A 9615-nucleotide genomic window follows, 5' to 3' on the forward strand; every position below is an offset into this window, starting at 1 on the left:
CTTAGTGATATGTTTTTGCTGTGAAGCGTTTTTCATCTCTTTAACGGTCAAACCGTTATCTTTGCTTTATTCTCTCAATGATGTTTATGTTTCTAATGAACTGAACCCTCAACTCAGATAATTTCTTATTTTCCTTTGTAAATTACATACCGTTTGATCTACATGCTAATAAAATCCTTGTCCAAACCTTCTCCGATCGAAAAGTAGCGAGATGAAATCTCGAATCCTTACCTACTCAAGGCATCATCATCATGGCACTTTGTTACGTTTGGAAATCTTCTTACAAATGTTTGAATATAATCTTTGCTGGAGGGGATGTATTTGTTTTGCAAACGGCCTAGGGATAATTAAAAGTCTAAGCAAAAACACCGAGTCTTTTCAGCCGATTTCTGTTTCTTGACCACACCAACAGCATTCACAATACCAATGAAATGAGCAATTTACCATCTTAAAAAGAGTCTTTGACATTTTCAGCGTTTGCAATGAAATATTAGGACTGTGATATTTAATTACTTTAAGCTTTTTATTATAGATTCGATAATCTACGTGATAGGAAACAATGTTGTTGGAAGTCGTTGATATTTTTGCCTTATCAATCCTTACACCTATCAACTGACGAGAGTGAAGATAGCTTACACGCAAACGTGAACAAATGAATGATAGTGCTCTAGGTGATTTCAATGCGGTATGACTGAAATATTCAATTCAGTCATTGGCTTTGAATGAAGTGGGGTCTTCTGTTAAGCGTCACTAGTTGTGGTGTCAAGCTGCGCTCAGTGCCAGATGTAATTGATATTGAATTATACATGGGCGTTCGTAGATATTTCTCTTTAAAGGTGCAACTCCACATTTCTGAAGATTGAGCGCAGCGAACGAGTGAGTGAACACTCGGAGAGAAATTCCATATCTACTCGCGTATGTATTAATGCTTTAAAAATATACATGATTGGCTGAAAACGAGTGCATTTTTTATGAAACATGAGTGCAAAGTTGTAACACGAGTGCAAGTTACAAATGGCGCGCACGATGCCAAAATTTCATCCGTCTAGACTTTCTGTGATGTGTTTTTCTTGTAATTATTAACAAGTAGCTATATGATTTCTCGTGCAATTTGGTGTATACAAGCATTTGTAAATTTTTCTTAGACTACAAATTGCATTCCTCACGGGCTCGTGCAATTTTTCTGTCTTTGAAAAATTTACCCGTACTAATTAACACAAATTTGTACTCGAAATCACCTTTTTTACCTATACTTATTATGTAAACTGCGATGTTTTACGAGGATATCTAGCCCTGAGAAAAGCCCTAACAGTCTACTTGTAAAATCATGATAACTTTTTTGCGTGTTTTTTTGCGTCACTCACCTTTCACGGTGAATGAATTTTGTATCTGCTTGTAACAAGACATGCCAAATCGGAAGGTTAAAAAGCGAGTAGAAATCAATGATAATAACTGAACTGAATGGAGTGCAATAAGGTCTAAGAGCTCGAGTTTGATACGAAGATCAATTGCCACTCTATTACCATGATCCATTTGAAATGGAAAAAACACAGTCGGTCAAAAACAGTATCTTATGTCTATAGATATCTATACTTTATTAAGCCATTACTAAGCTGGTTGTTAAAATGTTGCAAAAGTTGTGTCTGATTTTCCTGCAATTTGATTAGTTTCTTTACACAAGCTTTGAAATGATTGGTTGCTGTGCTTTGTAAAGTTTTTTCATTGCCTGGGAATAAGATGAGATTTATAGCAAAAAATGGCGCGATTCGTGAATAAATCGCATCGACGAGGGCCAATCAGATTGCAAGGATCAGCAGATATTTCAAAATCGATGTGACGAAGAAGGAAATCTTCCTAGCAATTATCTATTTCATGCTAACCAATAATTATCAATCTTCGGGTTTAAAACCAGAATGATAGAATAAACTGGTAAAAATCTGCTGTTTTCCTGCCCTTTTAACATGCTGTTTGGAACTACTGATTTAAAACGAAAGGAAATTGTCAAATTTTCCCGTTTGGGTTTCTTGTAGACGAATGCTACTTGATCGGTTTCCATATTTTGTTTGTGCTTCAGGTTTGAGTTTACAAATGTGTACTGCTATCTTGTATCTTAATTAAGTTTCTACTGTTCTCTGGATCTGGTAAATTAGATACACAACAGAAACAGTCGGACAGCTGAAGCGTACCAATGAATAAGATTAAACAATAAACTTACAACACAAGAGGTTAGAGGGGGTAATTCAGATTCTAAAGAAACTGTCAGTGGTGCTTCGTCGGTGAGAGAGTATAGCAGGGTAATTTGGTATTACTAACTGAGTTAATGACGTAAATTGGCCACCATAAAGTGTTTCAAAGCTGACGCTTAGAACGTTAACCCTTCGTCAGAGCAAATGACGATGCAATCTAAATTCAATCTGATTGGCTCTTATTGGTGCGATCTATTAACGAACGTCACAACACAAAAATTGTGTACCTACATCGAATATCGTTTTGATAAGTTTAACTTGAATTCTGGAATTGACATAATTAATTGGTAAATGAACGAAATGTAATCAACCTCATTCCGTTAATTACGTGCAATTTAAGTTAGGTTGTCTTCGTAATTTCAATTTATTCGCCAAATTACTTTTTGATCTTATTCTTGATTCAGTCCTAATAACAATTTTTCAGTCAAATTTTAACTTTATCATTATTATTGTTTTCATCATAATGATTTGTTATTGTAAATAATGTTATTTTTATTGTAAGGATGAATACTTTTCTCCCAATCACGGTGCAGTCCAAACGGAATCATTCTTAAAACAAAACCGCCGCTCAATTGGGCAACAAGTTGTATAGGGAGCGTAATAGCTGGGTGTTAAACTTTCTGTACTTTGTACAGTCGAACCAATATTCACTTCATGTATGGTCCCTAAATATATAACAAAGTACTTAAGGGAGGGCACACTTGTTTTCCCTCGAGTCCTGGTGTTTCCCGAGACGAATCGACCAATTACAGTGCTCGTTTTGTTGAGTGAGAGTCTAGTCGTAAAACAAAATCACCCTGTTGAGTTAGGCTCTAACTGTGTCTATTAAAGAGTATTTTTTTTAACATGACCTTTAATATTTGAGAAAGTCATTTTTCAGAATTACAATAATCATACTTTTAGTTTACGGAGGTAACATTCCGTTAAGTTCTTGCTTCTTTTACATCAAAGCTAACTAAATCTAATGACGATGTCACTTGAAATAGAGATATGAGTGAATGAATGATGTCATCAGATCCATGTCAGCCTTACAGGGTTTATCTTTTAATTATAACTGTTTGATTTACAAAAATAACTCATACCTTACGCAATAAATTCGTTAAAATAACTCTAAAAGAAATATGTAAGACCTAAATCGTTCACCTAATTTTTTAAACTCGATAACTGATTGCTGAACTCCGCCCGATGACGTGCCTCATTCAAGCTGTGCCTTGAACTGCTTTTTTGCAGTATCTTCAACGGACTTTTTCAGCCATGCTCGAGGGAGGTATTCCTGTAATGCAAACAAATATGGAAACTGAAAACAAGCAAGGAAAAAAAAAGCTAAAGAGAGCGGACCTTCCATGTAAATCAGAGGGAAAAAATTATTTTGTCCTTGAAGAAATGATTCGACATGCATTGCTATTAATCAACTTACATTTGCACGGTTGGATTGTGGGACAAAATGTCGTTTTCCATAACGCATCTTTGGGTTATGCTGGCCCGGCGAAAATGTGCTACTCCAACATACAAACGAACTTACAAGAAGAGCCACAAGAATCCACGAAAATTTGGTGTTCATTCTGCCTTAGCCAACCGATCGTACCGAGAAGTCTGATCAGAGGTTCTTTTCTGGTCTTTGATGTCTTCATTGCACTGAATGACTGCCTTTTATTCACTTGATTCCAAAATTTAAATCATAAATGAACAGGTGATTACAGCTGAACTTAATTCTTGTTAAGGAAGCGTTTTATCTCGCTAAGAGTCTCCGCGCTCTGTTCAAGATTCATCATGGCCGGTTCTTCCTGTTGTTTTCTTCCTGCTGTTAATATTGCAACGCTTCCTTTAAGAAGGAAAGGAACTTAGGCGATGAAAACATTAATTAGAAAACGAATCAGCCAAATTAAGGCTTTTATCTCGTTGTGTTTCACGAAACGTAGCAATGCCTGGTAAAACAAGTTCTGTGCAGCCGATAGACTCTATAAGGCACTGAATGGCCAATAGAACGATATCAAGAAAATCGGCAAATTTGCAAGACAGGTTTTTTTTTTTTTTTTTCTGTTAATCAGTTATCCTGTGTGGTTTTTGTGATGTGCGTTTCGAAGTATTAATGTTGTTTATCTTCTGATTCACCGGCTTATTCATCCGACCCAAACAAGAAATTAAGCTTTCCCCAACGACGATTATTTATAACATCACTTCAAGGAGAAAGTTACGGTGCAAAGCTATCAACTGAACACCAATTATAAATCATTTAATTTTTAAGATGCCTTGCACCGTTTGAGAGCAATAGAAGAAAACGTTCTCTGAAAATTGAACACGAAATAAGTTCAATGTAAGACAAATTTACAATCACTGGCGATATTTCTAGTTGGTTCAGTCCTCAGTTGTAAAAATAAAGATTCTTCGGCGAAAAAATCACTGGTACGGAAAGAGGCTTTCGTGGTAAAAGAAAAAAAGATGTTGGAGCCAGTGTAAGGAAGGCTTTAATTCAATGATTATTTTACATCCCGAGCGCTCAAGCGAAAAACCCATGTTCTTCTTTGTTATAGTCTCATATTGGTTTACCGCACATTAAATATGTTTTTCAAATTTTGAAAAACAACATCAACCGTTGTATTTAAGCACACACGTATCTCCGGTCGCTGAATTTTCTAATTTCATTCAGATCCGGCAAAAGTAAAGCTAAAAAAAGCGCCCTTATCTCTTAATGAAAGCTTTGTGCTGTGTATTTTAAGTCCATGTATTTTGAAAGGCTAGCGTTATCGAGTTTCCATACTTAGCGTAAAATTGTGAAATATGACACGTTTCAGCGAAATTATTTGTGAGATCAGCGGGAGGGGTTTTTTTTGAAAGAAAAAGATGAACAAGCGCATGTGCTTAATTTTTTTTTGGAGACTCCAAGGGGATAAGAGAGCTTATTACACAATTGTACCTTAAATGCAAAGGATATTCATAATGTGTTTATCATCTAATTGAACAAAGAGGGAATATGCTGCAGGAAATAGAACCTTTTACTGAGGCCACAAGGGATTTGCGAAAACTACGCGATCATTTATCTCCTGCACCTCCTAAAACTTTGGAAATATGAAGGAAATCTTTCTGCTTAGCTTTGCGGAAATAGATATGTAAAGTGAATTCAAATCGGTAAGACCATTTGTCTGAGGCAGTATTTTCCGGAAAATAACGCACTAGTTACACCTAATGGAAACTAGCCTTGAGGTATGTACGCGACTTGTCGCATGTTCCACCGTTAATATATGATCACAGTCTAGTTATATTGTACTTGGCGAGGTTATGATTAAACGGTGTTATGCTAGTCATAAAGCTTTTCCCGGCTATTTCTCGAAAAACTGTCGTCTAGATTCTCATAAAGATAAACACAGAGTCACTTTTCACTAGTTAAAAAAAAAAACAAAAAAAAACAAAAAAAAAAACACAAGAAAACTAGAACATTGTAAACTTTTTAAAAATTTTGTTTAATCTCTTGATTTTACCTATGGCAAGGTCTTAGCTTATTGCAAAAAAGCAACTTTTAGAAAATACGATGATAAGGAGAAAGAGAAGATCTCAAGGAAGACGACTGCGGATCATGTGACAGGATTTTATTCTTTTCTCCCCTGCAAAAATTGACATGTTAAGTCCCTAAGTCATGGTTGCAGCCATAACGGAAACTTCCCGAAGTGTCTTCGTTCATTTTAAATTGTTCTTTGCTTGAGATACGAAAAGAATTCGCCCAAAATTGACGGATGCCACAACTTTTAGTTAAGCTGTTGCTTGCAGATCGATAACGATCAAAATTGAATATAAAACCGTAAACGAGAGAATTAACCCGGATGGAGAGTTCCAAACTTGAACAGCTTATGAAAAATTTTTTTAATTTGAAAAAACGGTGACAACCTGTTAAAGATCCAAACATTGTCGTTAGAAGAAATTCCTGTGGTAGGCGTTGAATCCTTTAACTCCTTGCATTGAAATATACCGTGCCTACATATTCCATCGACAGATAGCTGGGAAAAATGCAGTGTTTTTCTTGTAACCTGAGCTTAGTTGCCAGTCCTCAAACAGTGGCCAGTATTCCTCTTTCAATTAAAATCAGCTGAATCAGATAAATTTGCCCCCAACCCTATTCCCTTGTCGTTTCCCCGAGCTCATAAATCGTAGTATCCAATCGCATTATGAGTTGAAATTAAAATTGATCAGAGCATCACCTGTTGTGTCTTGGCTGTCTGAATGTTGGACAAGAACCAAAAAAAAAAACTGATTCCCTTTATTTTCAAAGGTTATTTGCATAGCACCAATGCAACCACGGATCGTGTTCAATTCAAATTTCCTACCTCAGGAGGCATGTTTTTCTGTCAGGCTCTAAGGTGATAGCGAGAATGGAAGTTTTTTCAAATGCGGGCATCAATATAACAATTTCAACGTGCTTTTCAAATTCCTTTGACATGAAAAAATTTACAAACAAATGAAATTTTATCTTAACATGTGTATGAAAACTGTTCAAAACACTCCAAGGTTTGCTTCTAGATTACACAAATTCCTAACTAATTTACCACCCGACATGATCATTACCAAGGTCGCGACGAAATTTATTTCATTCAACTTCATGTCTACACTTAATCATAATTTTCAATTGAATTTAAATTATTATGTTTTGTCCTATGAATTTTCATTAGACCTAACTGAGCTTGGTGTTTCTTAAACTGAACTGAAATATACCCACTTCAGAACAACGTCTATTTAGGAGAGTGCGGTCTTGTAGCCATACACATACCCTGTGTGGGATAAAAAATCCCCACATGCCAAAATAAGTAATTACAGAAATAAATATTCCTATAAAGAGGTATAAATGAGTAAACCTTGGCTGCGAAGAACAAAGAAGTTACCCGCCTGAGTGGGACAGATATAGTTTGAGCTGCTCGACAGGCAGATAATCTAACGCACTGACGTGCCTGACATGGAATGAATAAACTATGAACGAGACAGATGATTTTGCGTCTTGTCACAGCTTTCATGCGAGCTCAATACAGTTTCCTTTTGAAGGCAAATTATTTTGGGAAAGCCTTGCACAGGATTGACGAGAAATCCACTAGAATAAGGTCAAGGGTGAATGTATACTTTTACTAAAGGCAAATATACCAGCATCAACACATATGCCACCTAGTGCCCGCTCACTTAATAACTAAATTGAATTGTCATCGCTTTGTATCAACAAGACAACAACTTTTACAAAAATTCCTTCGTTTGTGTTTCTGATTGTTCAGTCTCATTAACAGGTTGGCCGTATCACCAAATTTAAAAGAAAAAGGAAGGAATTATTGACTCCTGTGTTACGCAACATAACCAAAAGCTTCTCAACACGTGAATGTGCACTAGAACCTTAATTTCATAGTGTATTAAAGATACGTTTTTCCAGGTGTTTTTTTTTTTCAGCCAAGAAAAATTAACTTCAAATTTGATGAAATTCCAGGGGGTATATTCCATAGGAATTAGATGTAACCTCGGACATGTGCTTTTTCTATCTGTGCGGTTAATTTTTTCTTATAATGAACTCTAACCTCGTGGGATAAAAAAGAAGGATGCAACCAAAGATGAAATACACCTTAGAAGCGATAATAAATGAAGTATGACAAGACGCAAAATAACGTGAGGCACTCATGATATGCTAAATTAAACATGACAAAGAATTAGGGTTAAGAGTGATTATTGTACACACATGATGTGTGAGTGGATGTCACTCTGAAATATCTAATGTAGGCATCGAGAGTGACAATAAGCACGTGGAAGCGAAGTTGTATACGTTCATTGTGCTTCATTAGGATGACTTTATCGACAGAAGGAATAGCCGCGTCATTCTGTTTCGCTTTGAAGGTAAAAAGCGGCTTAAAGAATATATGGTTTATAGGGAGCACGTTGATTTAAACGGTACTGCGTGTGACCAAGTTTTGTTCAAGAGCTCACAGTTCCCAGACTGTTGTTCAATTTACAGCGATTAAAAAGGCCGATAGTTATTTTGGCTGTTGCTGTTGGATATGGAGCATATTGCACTGGAAAAGAAGGAAATGATGTCTATCTTCATGTTCAAAATAAGAAGGAAAAAGAAATCAATATTACGAATCAATATCCATCATCTGAAGGTCAATCCCACGTCCTTTGACAAAGTGTCGCGCTCAGTTTTCAAGTATTTATCTTGATCAAACAAGTACTAACGCGAATTAAAATCCTTAGTTCCTGTCGCTTCCCTTCGGCTTTGCGATAAATTAATGTCTTCCTGAATTTATTTCCTCTCAAATTAAGGAAAGGGAAAGCATTTTTCAAGAGATTTAAAGAGTGACCTCGGTTATTTTAAGCACCTGAACTTTGTCCCTGTGTTCTCTGCAGTACGTTTTCAACTATTCTCAGTATCAATAACTTTTCGGTCAGACCTGCAAAAAGTATATTTTCAAAGTTATTGAGGTCTTGAAAATTGTTTTGATGTTTTGGGTTTCCCTTTTAAGTCAACTAATTCTCCAGCTGACAAACACTGAACTTTTAGCTGGTTCGATGTGATTCTACATTTTTTTCTCAGCGAACAACGAACAAACCAAATTTTCTCAGACGTTTTCATGATTAAATATCAAGGTACAAGTTTGCACTAACTTAATGGGAAATAAATGAAAATGGTGTTTTAGAGCTTTTGGAGATTTGTACTGTTTTTTTCATGCGTTTAGGCAAATTTGTGTTCATCTTAAAATTTCATTTGTTCACTGTTACTTTCCATTTCGCTAATTTAGTCTCACTCTTGATAACTTCGGTCAACTTTCTTTAATTCGCAGTCCTTAACGCGGTTCGTGTGCGATAAAATTCCGTTTGTATGAATTCTCGGTTTTTCTTTCTTCATTGCGATTAAGAACTTACGCTATCAAGAATTCATGAAGAATTTGTTGAGCTTTTTACGGCAGAAACGTGTTGATATTAAATAAAGTTGTAAAATCCTGAGGGAAACTTTTAAAAGAGAACGCCAGTGAAATACGTCTCTTAACCCCAGGGTGCTAGAAAAAAATTGCATCTTAGCTTTGATAGCAAAAGAGTTTTTCAGTTATAAAAAAAATAAAACACTGCACAGTTAGTAAATTATTCTGCGAAGACTGCTAGTTTTTATGATTTTGTTCTCTTTGAAACTAACTTATCTGAAGCATTTATCTGAACGAAATTATCGTCATGTTAATATTTTGGGGGGATGCACGTACCGACGTAAAGGAAGTGATATTATTATTCTGTTAAGCAATATTCAGGAGTGGGCATACAACAACTACAGGAAGTCTGCAATACTAAAAATTTTCATTTTCCTTTTGTTCTCTAATTGATCCTATCGCCATTCACCATTAGTGCAGAATTTTATCTCAAC

General features: G+C 35.8%; 1 long non-coding RNA gene across 1 annotated transcript; it reads right to left on the minus strand.

Annotated features, from left to right (window-relative positions):
• Positions 1-1571: 1571 nt before the first annotated feature.
• Positions 1572-4238, minus strand: LOC113674053 (uncharacterized). The gene is made up of 2 exons (XR_003446489.2): positions 3664-4238; positions 1572-3519 (listed from the first exon to the last, which is right to left on the minus strand). It is a non-coding gene; the product is annotated as an uncharacterized LOC113674053 (long non-coding RNA).
• Positions 4239-9615: the final 5377 nt, after the last annotated feature.

This window comes from Pocillopora damicornis, chromosome 3, assembly GCF_964200805.1.
Source record: "Pocillopora damicornis chromosome 3, jaPocDami1.2, whole genome shotgun sequence".
NCBI classification, from domain to species: domain Eukaryota; kingdom Metazoa; phylum Cnidaria; class Anthozoa; order Scleractinia; family Pocilloporidae; genus Pocillopora; species Pocillopora damicornis.